Raw genomic sequence first — 15,161 nt, 5'->3', positions numbered from 1 at the left:
TAGGATAGAGGATAGGACGCGATAGGGGATTGGATAGGATAGAGGATACGATAGGATAGAGGATAGAATAGGATTGAGGATAGGATAGGGTTGAGGATAGGATAGCATAGAGGATAGGATAGGATAGGGGATAGGATATGATAGAGGATAGGATAGGATAGAGGATAGGATAGAGGATAGGATAGGATAGGGGATAGGATATGATAGAGGATAGGATAGGATAGAGGATAGGATAGAGGATAGTATAGAGGATTGGATAGGATAGAGGATATTATAGGATAGAGGATAGGATAGGATAGCGGATAGGATAGGATGGAGTATAGGATAGAATTGAGGATAGGATAGGATACAGTATAGGATAGGATAGAGGAGAGGATACGATAAAGGATAGGATAGGATAGAGGATAGGATAGGATAGAGGATACGATATTATAGAGGATATGATAGGATAGAGGATAGGATAGGATAGAGGATAGGATAGGATACGGGATAGGATAGGTTAGAGGATAGGATAGGACAGAGGATTGGATAGGATCGAGGATGCGATAGGATAGAGGATAGGATAGGATAGAGGATACGATATTATAGAGGATACGATATTATAGAGCATAGGATAGGATAGAGGATAGGATAGGATAGAGCAGGATAGGATAGAGGATAGGATAGAGGATAGGATAGAGGATAGGATAGAGGATAGGATAGAGGATAGGATAGAGGATAGGATAGAGGATTGGATAGGATAGAGGATATTATAGGATAGAGGATAGGATAGGATAGCGGATAGGATAGGATGGAGTATAGGATAGAATTGAGGATAGGATAGGAAAGAGGACAGGATAGGATAGAGGATAGGATAGGATAGAGGATAGGATAGGATAGAGGATAGGATAGGATAGAGGATAGGATAGGATAGAGGATAGGATAGGATAGAGGATAGGATAGGATAAAGGATAACATAGGGGATTGGATAGAGGATAGTATAGAGGATTGGATAGGATAGAGGATATTATAGGATAGAGGATAGGATAGGATAGATGATAGGAAAGGATAGAGGATAGGATAGGATAGAGGATACGATACGATAGAGGATAGGATAGAGAATAGGATAGGATAGAGGATAGGGGATTGGATCGGATACAGGATAGGAGACGGTAGAGGATTGGATAGGATAGAGGATAGGATAGGATAGAGGATATGATAGGATAGAGGATAGGATAGGATAGAGGATAGGATAGGATAGAGGATACGATACGATAGAGGATAGGATAGAGAATAGGATAGGATAGAGGATAGGGGATTGGATCGGATACAGGATAGGAGACGGTAGAGGATTGGATAGGATAGAGGATAGGATAGGATAGAGGATATTATAGGAAAGAGGATAGGATTGCATGGAGGATAGGATAGGATAGAGGATAAGATAGGATAGAGGATAGGATAGGATAGAGGATTGGATAGGATAGAGGATAGGATAGGATAGAGGATATTATAGGAAAGAGGATAGGATAGGATGGAGGATAGGATAGGATAGAGGATAGAATACGATAGAGGATAGGATAGGATAGGGAATAGGATAGGATAGACGATATTATAGGAAAGAGGATAGGATATGATAGAGGATACGATATTATAGAGGATAGGATAGGATAGACGATAACATAGGGGATTGGATAGGATAGAGGATAGGATAGGATAGAGGATAGGACACGATAGGGGATTGGATAGGATAGAGGATACGATAGGATAGAGGATAGAATAGGATTGAGGATAGGATAGGGTTGAGGATAGGATAGGATAGAGGATAGGATAGGATAGGGGATAGGATATGATAGAGGATAGGATAGGATAGAGGATAGGATAGAGGATAGGATAGGATAGGGGATAGGATATGATAGAGGATAGGATAGGATAGAGGATAGGATAGAGGATAGTATAGAGGATTGGATAGGATAGAGGATATTATAGGATAGAGGATAGGATAGGATAGCGGATAGGATAGGATGGAGTATAGGATAGAATTGAGGATAGGATAGGATACAGTATAGGATAGGATAGAGGAGAGGATACGATAAAGGATAGGATAGGATAGAGGATAGGATAGGATAGAGGATACGATATTATAGAGGATACGATATTATAGAGGATATGACAGGATAGAGGATAGGATAGGATAGAGGATAGGATAGGATACGGGATAGGATAGGTTAGAGGATAGGATAGGACAGAGGATTGGATAGGATCGAGGATGCGATAGGATAGAGGATAGGATAGGATAGAGGATACGATATTATAGAGGATACAATATTATAGAGCATAGGATAGGATAGAGGATAGGATAGGATAGAGCAGGATAGGATAGAGGATAGGATAGAGGATAGGATAGAGGATAGGATAGAGGATAGGATAGAGGATTGGATAGGATAGAGGATATTATAGGATAGAGGATAGGATAGGATAGCGGATAGGATAGGATGGAGTATAGGATAGAATTGAGGATAGGATAGGAAAGAGGACAGGATAGGATAGAGGATAGGATAGGATAGAGGATAGGATAGGATAGAGGATAGGATAGGATAGAGGATAGGATAGGATAGAGGATAGGATAGGATAGAGGATAGGATAGGATAGAGGATAGGATAGGATAGAGGATAGGATAGGATAGAGGATAGGATAGGATAGAGGATAGGATAGGATAAAGGATAACATAGGGGATTGGATAGCATAGAGGATAGGTGACGATAGAGGATAGGACAGGATTGATGATAGGATAGGAAAGAGGACAGGATAGGATACAGGATACGATATTATAGAGGATATGATAGGATAGAGGATAGGATAGGATAGAGGATAGGATAGGATAGAGGATAGGATATGATAGAGGATAGGATAGGATAGAGGATAGGATAGAGGATAGGATAGAGGATAGTATAGAGGATTGGATAGGATAGAGGATATTATAGGATAGAGGATAGGATAGGATAGAGGATAGGAAAGGATAGAGGATAGGATAGGATATAGGATAGGATAGGATAGAGGATAGGATAGGATAGAGGATAGGATAGGATATAGGATTGGATAGGATAGAGGACAGGATAGGATAGAGGATAGGATAGGATAGAGGATATGATAGGATAGAGGATAGGATAGGATAGAGGATAGGATAGGATAGATGATATTATAGGAAAGAGGATAGGATATGATAGAGGATACGATATTATAGAGGATAGGATAGGATAGGGGATAACATAGGGGATTGGATAGGATAGAGGATAGGATAGGATAGAGGATAGGATAGGATAGAGGATATGATAGGATAGAGGATAGGATAGGATAGAGGATAGGATAGGATAGAGGATACGATACGATAGAGGATAGGATAGAGAATAGGATAGGATAGAGGATAGGGGATTGGATCGGATACAGGATAGGAGACGGTAGAGGATTGGATAGGATAGAGGATAGGATAGGATAGAGGATATTATAGGAAAGAGGATGCGATAGGATAGTGGATAGGATAGGATAGAGGATAGGATAGGATAGAGGATAGGATAGGATAGAGGATAGGATAGGATGGAGGATATGATAGGATAGGATAGAGGATAGGATAGGATAGGGGATAGGATAGGATAGAGGATAACATAGGGGATTGGATAGGATAGAGGGTAGGAGACGATAGAGGACAGGATAGGTTTGATGATAGGATAGGAAAGAGGACAGGATAGAATACAGGATACGATATTATAGAGGATAGGATAGGATACAGGATAGGATAGGATAGAGCAGGATAGGATAGAGTATAGGATAGAGGATAGGATAGAGGATAGGATAGAGGATATGATAGAGGATTGGATAGGATAGAGGATAATATAGGATAGAGGATAGGATAGGATAGCGGATAGGATAGGATGGAGTATAGGATAGAATTGAGGATAGGATAGGGTTGAGGATAGGATAGGAAAGAGGACAGGATAGGATAGAGGATAGGATAGGATAGAGGATAGGATAGGATAGAGGATAACATAGGGGATTGGATAGGATAGAGGACAGGAGACGATAGAGGATTGGATAGGATAGAGGATAGGATAGGATAGAGGATAGAATAGGATAGAGGATAGGATAGGATAGGGAATAGGATAGGTTTAGACGATATTATAGGAAAGAGGATAGGATATGATAGAGGATACGATATTATAGAGGATAGGATAGGATAGAGGATAGGATACGATAGGGGATTGGATAGGATAGAGGATACGATATTATAGAGGATAGAATAGGATTGAGGATAGGATAGGGTTGAGGATAGGACAGGATAGAGGATAGGATAGGATAGGGGATTGGATATGATAGAGGATAGGATAGGATAGAGGATAGGATAGAGGATAGTATAGAGGATTGGATAGGATAGAGGATATTATAGGATAGAGGATAGGATAGGATAGCGGATAGGATAGGATGGAGTATAGGATAGAATTGAGGATAGGATAGGATACAGTATAGGATAGGATAGAGGATAGGATAATATAGAGGATAGGATAGGATAGAGGATAGGATAGGATAGAGGATACGATATTATAGAGGATACGATATTATAGAGGATATGATACGATAGAGGATAGGATAGGATAGAGGATAGGATAGGATACGGGATAGGATAGGATAGAGGATAGGATAGGACAGAGGATTGGATAGGATCGAGGATGCGATAGGATAGAGGATAGGATAGGATAGAGGATACGATATTATAGAGGATACGATATTATAGAGCATAGGATAGGATAGAGGATAGGATAGGATAGAGGATAGGATAGGATAGAGGATAGGATAGGATAGGATAGAGGATAGGATAGGATACAGGATAGGATACAGGATAGGATAGGATAGAGGATAGGATAGGACAGAGGATTGGATAGGATCGAGGATAGGATAGGATAGAGGATATTATAGGAAAGAGGATAGGATAGGATGGAGGATAGGATAGGATAGAGGATTGTATAGGATAGAGGATGCGATAGGATAGTGGATAGGATAGGATAGAGGATAGGATAGGATAGAGGATAGGATAGGATAGAGGATAGGATAGGATAGAGGATAGGAGACGATAGAGGATTGGATAGGATAGAGGATAGGATAGGATAGAGGATAGAATAGGATAGAGGATAGGATAGGATAGCGGATAGGATAGGATGGAGTATAGGATAGAATTGAGGATAGGATAGGATACAGTATAGGATAGGATAGAGGATAGGATACGATAGAGGATAGGATAGGATAGAGGATAGGATAGGATAGTGGATACGATATTATAGAGGATACGATATTATAGAGGATATGATAGGATAGAGGATAGGATAGGATAGAGGATAGGATAGGATACGGGATAGGATAGGATAGAGGATAGGATAGGACAGAGGATTGGATAGGATCGAGGATGCGATAGGATAGAGGATAGGATAGGATAGAGGATACGATATTATAGAGGATACGATATTATAGAGCATAGGATAGGATAGAGGATAGGATAGGATAGAGGATAGGATAGGATAGAGGATAGGATAGGATAGGATAGAGGATAGGATAGGATAGAGGATAGGATAGGATAGATGATATTATAGGATAGAGGATAGGATAGGATGGAGGATAGGATAGGATAGATGATAAGATAGGATAGAGGATAGGATAGGATAGAGGGTAGGGTAGGATAGAGGATAGGATATAGGATAGGATAGGATAGAGGATAGGATAGGATAGAGGATAGGATACGATAGAGGATTGGATAGGATAGAGGATACGATAGGATAGAGGATAGAATAGGATTGAGGATAGGATAGGGTTGAGGATAGGATAGGATAGAGGATAGGATAGGATAGGGGATAGGATATGATAGAGGATAGGATAGGATAGAGGATAGGATAGAGGATAGTATAGAGGATTGGATAGGATAGAGGATATTATAGGATAGAGGATAGGATAGGATAGCGGATAGGATAGGATGGAGTATAGGATAGAATTGAGGATAGGATAGGATACAGTATAGGATAGGATAGAGGATAGGATACGATAGAGGATAGGATAGGATAGAGGATAGGATAGGATAGAGGATACGATATTATAGAGGATACGATATTATAGAGCATAGGATAGGATAGAGGATAGGATAGGATAGAGGATAGGATAGGATAGAGGATAGGATAGGATAGGATAGAGGATAGAGGATAGGATAGGATAGATGATATTATAGGATAGAGGATAGGATAGGATGGAGGATAGGATAGGATAGATGATAAGATAGGATAGAGGATAGGATAGGATAGAGGGTAGGGTAGGATAGAGGATAGGATATAGGATTGGATAGGATAGAGGATACGATATTATAGAGGATACGATGTTATAGAGGATATGATAGGATAGAGGATAGGATAGGATAGAGGATAGGATAGGATAGAGGATAGGATAGGATAGAGGATAGGATAGGATAGAGGATAGGATAAGATAGAGGATAGGATATGATAGAGGATACGATATTATAGAGGATAGGATAGGATAGAGGATAGGATAGGATAGAGGATAGCATAGGATAGAGGATAGGATAGGATAGAGGATAGGATAGGATAGAGGATAGGATAGGATAGAGGATAGGATAGGATAGAGGATAGGATACGATAGAGGATAGGATTGTTGTTAGGATAGAGTATTGGATAGGATAGACGATATTATAGGATAGATGATAGGATAGGATAGCGGATAGGATAGGATGGAGTATACGATAGAATTGAGGATAGGATAAAGTTGAGGATAGGATAGGATCGAGGATAGGAGAAGATAGTGGATAGGATAGGATAGAGGATACGATACGATAGAGGATAGGATAGAGAATAGGATAGGATAGAGGATTGGGGATTGGATCGGATGCAGGATAGGAGACGGTAGAGGATTGGATAGGATAGAGGATAGGAAAGGATAGAGGATATTATAGGATAGAGGATAGAATAGGATGGAGGATATGATAGGATGGAGGATAGGATAGGATAGAGGATAGGATAGGATAGAGGATTGGATTGGATAGAGGATAGGATAGGATAGAGGATAGGATACGATAGAGGATAGGATAGGTAGAGGATAGGATAGGATAGTGGATACGATATTATAGAGGATACGATATTATAGAGGATATGATAGGATAGAGGATAGGATAGGATAGAGGATAGGATAGGATACGGGATAGGATAGGATAGAGGATAGGATAGGACAGAGGATTGGATAGGATCGAGGATGCGATAGGATAGAGGATAGGATAGGATAGAGGATACGATATTATAGAGGATACGATATTATAGAGCATAGGATAGGATAGAGGATAGGATAGGATAGAGGATAGGATAGGATAGAGGATAGGATAGGATAGGATAGAGGATAGGATAGGATAGGATAGAGGATAGGATAGGATAGATGATATTATAGGATAGAGGATAGGATAGGATGGAGGATAGGATAGGATAGATGATAAGATAGGATAGAGGATAGGATAGGATAGAGGGTAGGGTAGGATAGAGGATAGGATATAGGATAGGATAGGATAGAGGATAGGATAGGCTAGAGGATAGGATACGATAGAGGATTGGATAGGATAGAGGATACGATAGGATAGAGGATAGAATAGGATTGAGGATAGGATAGGGTTGAGGATAGGATAGGATAGAGGATAGGATAGGATAGGGGATAGGATATGATAGAGGATAGGATAGGATAGAGGATAGGATAGAGGATAGTATAGAGGATTGGATAGGATAGAGGATATTATAGGATAGAGGATAGGATAGGATAGCGGATAGGATAGGATGGAGTATAGGATAGAATTGAGGATAGGATAGGATACAGTATAGGATAGGATAGAGGATAGGATACGATAGAGGATAGGATAGGATAGAGGATAGGATAGGATAGAGGATACGATATTATAGAGGATACGATATTATAGAGCATAGGATAGGATAGAGGATAGGATAGGATAGAGGATAGGATAGGATAGAGGATAGGATAGGATAGGATAGAGGATAGAGGATAGGATAGGATAGATGATATTATAGGATAGAGGATAGGATAGGATGGAGGATAGGATAGGATAGATGATAAGATAGGATAGAGGATAGGATAGGATAGAGGGTAGGGTAGGATAGAGGATAGGATATAGGATTGGATAGGATAGAGGATACGATATTATAGAGGATACGATATTATAGAGGATATGATAGGATAGAGGATAGGATAGGATAGAGGATAGGATAGGATAGAGGATAGGATAGGATAGAGGATAGGATAGGATAGAGGATAGGATAAGATAGAGGATAGGATATGATAGAGGATACGATATTATAGAGGATAGGATAGGATAGAGGATAGGATAGGATAGAGGATAGCATAGGATAGAGGATAGGATAGGATAGAGGATAGGATAGGATAGAGGATAGGATAGGATAGAGGATAGGATAGGATAGAGGATAGGATACGATAGAGGATAGGATTGTTGTTAGGATAGAGTATTGGATAGGATAGACGATATTATAGGATAGATGATAGGATAGGATAGCGGATAGGATAGGATGGAGTATACGATAGAATTGAGGATAGGATAAAGTTGAGGATAGGATAGGATCGAGGATAGGAGAAGATAGTGGATAGGATAGGATAGAGGATACGATACGATAGAGGATAGGATAGAGAATAGGATAGGATAGAGGATTGGGGATTGGATCGGATGCAGGATAGGAGACGGTAGAGGATTGGATAGGATAGAGGATAGGAAAGGATAGAGGATATTATAGGATAGAGGATAGAATAGGATGGAGGATATGATAGGATGGAGGATAGGATAGGATAGAGGATAGGATAGGATAGAGGATTGGATTGGATAGAGGATAGGATAGGATAGAGGATATGATAGGATAGAGGATAGGATAGGATAGAGGATAGGATAGGATAGATGATATTATAGGAAAGAGGATAGGATATGATAGAGGATACGATATTATAGAGGATAGGATAGGATAGGGGATAACATAGGGGATTGGATAGGATAGAGTATAGGATAGGATTCATGATAGGATAGGAAAGAGGACAGGATAGGATAGAGGATAGGATAGGATAGAGGATAGGATAGGATGGAGGATAGGATAGGATAGAGGATAGGATAGGATAGAGGATATGATAGGATAGAGGATAGGATAGGATAGAGGATAGGATAGGATAGATGATATTATAGGAAAGAGGATAGGATATGATAGAGGATAACATAGGGGATTGGATAGGATAGAGGATAGGATAGGATTGATGACAGGATAGGAAAGAGGACAGGATAGGATACAGGACACGATATTATAGAGGATAGGATAGGATAAAGGATAGGATAGGATAGAGGATAGAATAGGATAGAGTATAGGATAGGATAGAGGATAGGATAGGATAGAGGATAGGATAGGATAGAGGATAGGATAGGATAGAGGATAGGATAGGATAGAGGATGGGATAGGATGGAGGATAGGATAGGATAGAGGATAGGATAGGATAGAGGATAGGATAGGATAGTGGATAGGATACGATAGAGGATAGGATATTATAGAGGGTACGATATTATAGAGGATATGATAGGATAGAGGATAGGATAGGATAGAGGATAGGATAGGATAGCGGATAGGATAGGATGGAGTATACGATAGAATTGAGGATAGGATAGGGTTGAGGATAGGATAGGATCGAGGATAGGAGAAGATAGAGGATAGGATAGGATAGAGGATGCGATACGATAGAGGATAGTATAGGATAGAGGATAGGATAGGATATAGGATAGGATAGGGTAGAGGATAGGATAGGATAGAGGATAGGATAGGATAGAGGATACGATATTATAGAGGATACGATATTATAGAGGATATGATAGGATAGAGGATAGGATAGGATAGAGGATAGGATAGGATAGGATACAGGATAGGATAGGATAGAGGATAGGATAGGACAGAGGATTGGATAGGATCGAGGATGCGATAGGATAGAGGATACGATACTACAGAGGATAGGATAGGATACAGGATACGATATTATAGAGGATAGGATAGGATAGAGGATAGGATAGGATAGAGGATAAGATAGGATAGAGGATAGGATAGGAAAGAGGACAGGATAGGATACAGGATACGATATTATAGAGGATAGGATAGGACAGAGGATAGGATAGGATAGAGGGTAGGATAGGATAGAAGATCGGATAGGATAGAGGATAGGATAGTATAGAGGATAGGATAGGATACAGGATAGGATAGGATAGAGGATAGGATAGGATAGAGGATAGGATAGAGGATAGGATAGGATAGAGGATAGGATATTATAGAGGATAGGATAGGATAGAGGATAACATAGGGGATTGGATAGCATAGAGGATAGGAGACGATAGAGGATAGGATAGGATAGAGGATCGGATAGGATAGAGGATAGGATAGGATAGAGGATAGGATAGGATTGATGATAGGATAGGAAAGAGGACAGGATAGGATACAGGATACGATATTATAGAGGATACGATATTATAGAGGATACGATAGGATAGAGGATAGGATAGGATAGAGGATAGGATAGGATAGAGGATAGGATAGGATAGAGGATAGGATAGGATAGAGGATAGGATAGGATAGAGGATTGGATAGGATAGAGGATTGGATGGGATAGACGATAGGATAGGATATAGTATAGGATAGGAAAGAGGACAGGATAGGATACAGGATACGATATTATAGAGGATACGATATTATAGAGGATAGGATAGGATAGAGGATAGGATTGGATATAGGATAGGATAGGATAGAGGATAGGATAGGATAGAGGATAGGATAGGATAGAGGATAGGATAGGATAGAGGATTGGATAGGATAGAGGATGCGGTAGGATAGAGGATAGGATAGGATAGAGGATAGGATAGGATAGAGGATAGGATAGGATAGGATAGAGGATACGATATTATAGAGGATACGATATTATAGAGGATAGGATAGGATAGAGGATAGGATAGGATTGAGGATAGGATAGGACAAAGGATAAGATAGGATACAGGATACGATATTATAGAGGATAGGATAGGATAGAGGATAGGATAGGATAAAGGATAGGGTAGGATAGAGGATAGGATAGGATAGAGTATAGGATAGGATAGAGGATAGGATAGGATAGAGGATAGGATAGGATAGAGGATACGATATTATAGAGGATATAATAGGATAGAGGATAGGATAGGATAAAGGATTGGGTAGGATAGAGGATAGGATAGGATAGATGATATTATAGGAAAGAGGATAGGATATGATGGAGGATACGATATTATAGAGGATAGGATAGGATAGAGGATAACATAGGGGATTGTATAGGATAGAGGATAGGATAGGATTGATGATAGGATAGGAAAGAGGACAGGATAGGATACAGGATACGATATTATAGAGGATACGATATTATAGAGGATAGGATAGGATAGGATAGAGGATAGGATAGGATAGAGGATATGATAGGATAGAGGATAGGGTAGGATAGAGGATAGGATAGGATAGAGGATAGGATATGATAGAGGATAGGATAGGATACAGGATAGGATAGGATAGAGGATAGGATAGAGGATTGGATAGGATAGAGGATAAGATAGGATAGAGGATAACATAGGGGATTGGATAGGATAGAGGATAGGAGACGATAGAGGATAGGATAGGATTGATGATAGGATAGGAAAGATTACAGGATAGGATACAGGATACGATATTATAGAGGATACGATATTATAGACGATAGGATAGGATAGAGGATAGGATAGGATACAGGATAGGATAGGATAGAGGATATGATAGGATATAGTATAGGATAGGAAAGAGGACAGGATAGGATACAGGATACGATATTATAGAGGATACGATATTATAGAGGATAGGATAGGATAGAGGATAGGATAGGAGAGAGGATAGGATAGGATAGAGGATAGGATAGGATAGAGGATTGGATAGGATAGAGAATGCGATAGGATAGAGGATAGGATAGGATTGAGGATAGGATAGGATAGAGGATAGGATAGGACAAAGGATAAGATAGGATACAGGATACGATATTATAGAGGATAGGATAGGATAGAGGATAGGATAGGATAAAGGATAGGGTAGGATAGAGGATAGGATAGGATAGAGTATAGGATAGGAGAGAGGATAGGATAGGATAGAGGATAGGATAGGATAGAGGATATGATAGGATAGAGGATATGATAGGATAGAGGATGGGGTAGGATAGAGGATAGGATAGGATAGAGGATAGGATAGGATAGAGGATAGGATAGGATATAGGATAGGATAGGATAGAGGATAGGATAGGATAGAGGATAGGATAGGATAGAGGATTGGATAGGATAGAATATAGGATAGGATAGAGGATAGGATAGGATAGAAGATAGGATAGGATAGATGATACGATAGGATAGAGGATAGGATTGGATTGAGGATAGGATAGGAAAGAGGACAGGATAGGATACAGGATACGATATTATAGAGGATACGATATTAGAGAGGATACGATATTATAGAGGATACGATATTATAGACGATCGGATAGGATAGAGGATAGGATAGGATAGAGGATAGGATAGGATAGAGGATAGGATAGGATAGAGGATAGGATAGGATAGAGGATTGGATAGGATAGAGGATGCGATAGGAGAGAGGATAGGATAGGATTGAGGATAGGATAGGACAAAGGATAAGATAGGATACAGGATACGATATTATAGAGGATAGGATAGGATAGAGGATAGGATAGGATAAAGGATAGGGTAGGATAGAGGATAGGATAGGATAGAGGATATGATAGGATAGAGGATAGGATAGAGGATAGGATAGGATAGATGATATTATAGGAAAGAGGATGCGATGGGATACAGGATACGATATTATAGAGGATAGGATAGGATAGAGTAAGGATAGGATAAAGGATAGGATAGGATAGAGGATAGGATAGGATAGAGTATAGGATAGGATAGAGGATAGGATAGGATAGAGGATAGGATAGGATAGAGGATAGGATAGGATAGTGGATAGGATAGGATAGAGGATAGGATAGGATAGAGGATAGGATAGGATAGAGGATAGGATAGGATAGAGGATAGGATAGGATAGAGGATAGGATAGGATAGAGGATAAGATAGGATACAGGATGCGATATTATAGAGGATAGGATAGGATAGAGGATAGGATAGGATAAAGGATAGGGTAGGATAGAGGATAGGATAGGATAGATGATATTATAGGAAAGAGGATAGGATATGATAGAGGATACGATATTATAGAGGATAGGATAGGATAGAGGATAGGATAGGATAGAGGATAGGATAGGATAGAGGATTGGATAGGATAGAGGATGCGATAGGATAGGGGATAGTATAGGATTGATGATAGGATAGTAAAGAGGACAGGATAGGATACAGGATACGATATTATAGAGGATACGATATTATAGAGGATACGATAGTATAGAGGATAGGATAGGATAGAGGATAGGATAGGATACAGGATAGGATAGTATAGAGGATAGTATAGAGGATAGGATAGAGGATAGGATAGGATAGAAGATAGGATAGGATAGAGGGTAACATAGGGGATTGGATAGGATAGAGGATAGGGTAGGATTGATGATAGGATAGGAAAGAGGACAGGATAGGATACAGGATACGATATTATAGAGGATAGGATAGGATAGAGGATAGGATAGGATAAAGGATAGGGTAGGATAGAGGATAGGATAGGATAGAGTATAGGATAGGATAGAGGATAGGATAGGATAGAGGATAGGATAGGATAGAGGATAGGATAGGAAAGAGGACAGGATAGGATACAGGATACGACATTATAGAGGATACGATATTATAGAGGATACGATATTATAGAGGATAGGATAGGATAGAGGATAGGATAGGATAGTGGATAGGATAGGATAGAGGATAGGATAGGATAGAGGATAGGATAGGATAGAGGATATTATAGGATAGAGGATAGGATAGGATGGAGGATAGAGGATAGGATAGGATAGAGGATAGGATAGGATAGAGGATAGGATAGGATAGAGGATAGGATAGGATGGAGGATAGGATAGGATTGATGATAGGATAGGAAAGAGGACAGGATAGGATACAGGATACGATATTATAGAGGATACGATATTATAGAGGATACGATATTATAGAGGATAGGATAGGATAGAGGATAGGGTAGGATAGAGGATAGGATAGGATAGAGGTTAGGATAGGAAAGAGGACAGGATAGGATACAGGATACGATATTATAGAGGATACGATATTATAGAGGATACGATATTATAGAGGATAGGATAGGATAGAGGATAGGATAGGATAGAGGATAGGATAGGATAGAGGATAGGATAGGATAGAGGATATTATAGGATAGAGGATAGGATAGGATGGAGGATAGGATAGGAGAGGATAGACGATAGGATAGGATAGGATAGAGGATAGGATAGGATAGAGGATAGGATAGGATGGAGGATAGGATAGGATAGAGGATAGGATAGGATAGAGGATAGGATAGGATAGAGGATAGGATAGGCTAGAGGATTGGATAGGATAGAGGATGCGATAGGATAGAGGATAGGATAGGATTGAGGATAGGATAGGTCAGAGGATAAGATAGGATACAGGATACGATATTATAGAGGATAGGATAGGATAGAGGATAGGATAGGATAAAGGATAGGGTAGGATAGACGATAGGATAGGATAGAGTATAGGATAGGATAGAGGATAGGATAGGATAGAGGATATGATAGGATAGAGGATAGGATAGGATAGAGGATAGGATAGGGTTGAGGATAGGATACGATCGAGGATAGGATAAGATAGAGGATAGGATAGGATAGAGGATACGATACGATAGAGGATAGGATACATAATAGGATAGGATAGAGGATAGGGGATTGGATCGGATACAGGATAGGAGACGGTAGAGGATTGGATAGGATAGAGGATAGGATATGATAGAGGATAGGATAGGATAGAGGATATGATAGGATAGAGGATAGGATAGGATAGAGGATAGGATAGGATAGATGATATTATAGGAAAGAGGATAGGATATGATAGA

The sequence above is a fragment of the Halictus rubicundus genome, unplaced genomic scaffold (genome assembly GCF_050948215.1).
Source record: "Halictus rubicundus isolate RS-2024b unplaced genomic scaffold, iyHalRubi1_principal scaffold0038, whole genome shotgun sequence".
NCBI classification, from domain to species: Eukaryota; Metazoa; Arthropoda; class Insecta; order Hymenoptera; family Halictidae; genus Halictus; species Halictus rubicundus.
Note: the sequence above shows the minus strand (reverse complement) of the source record.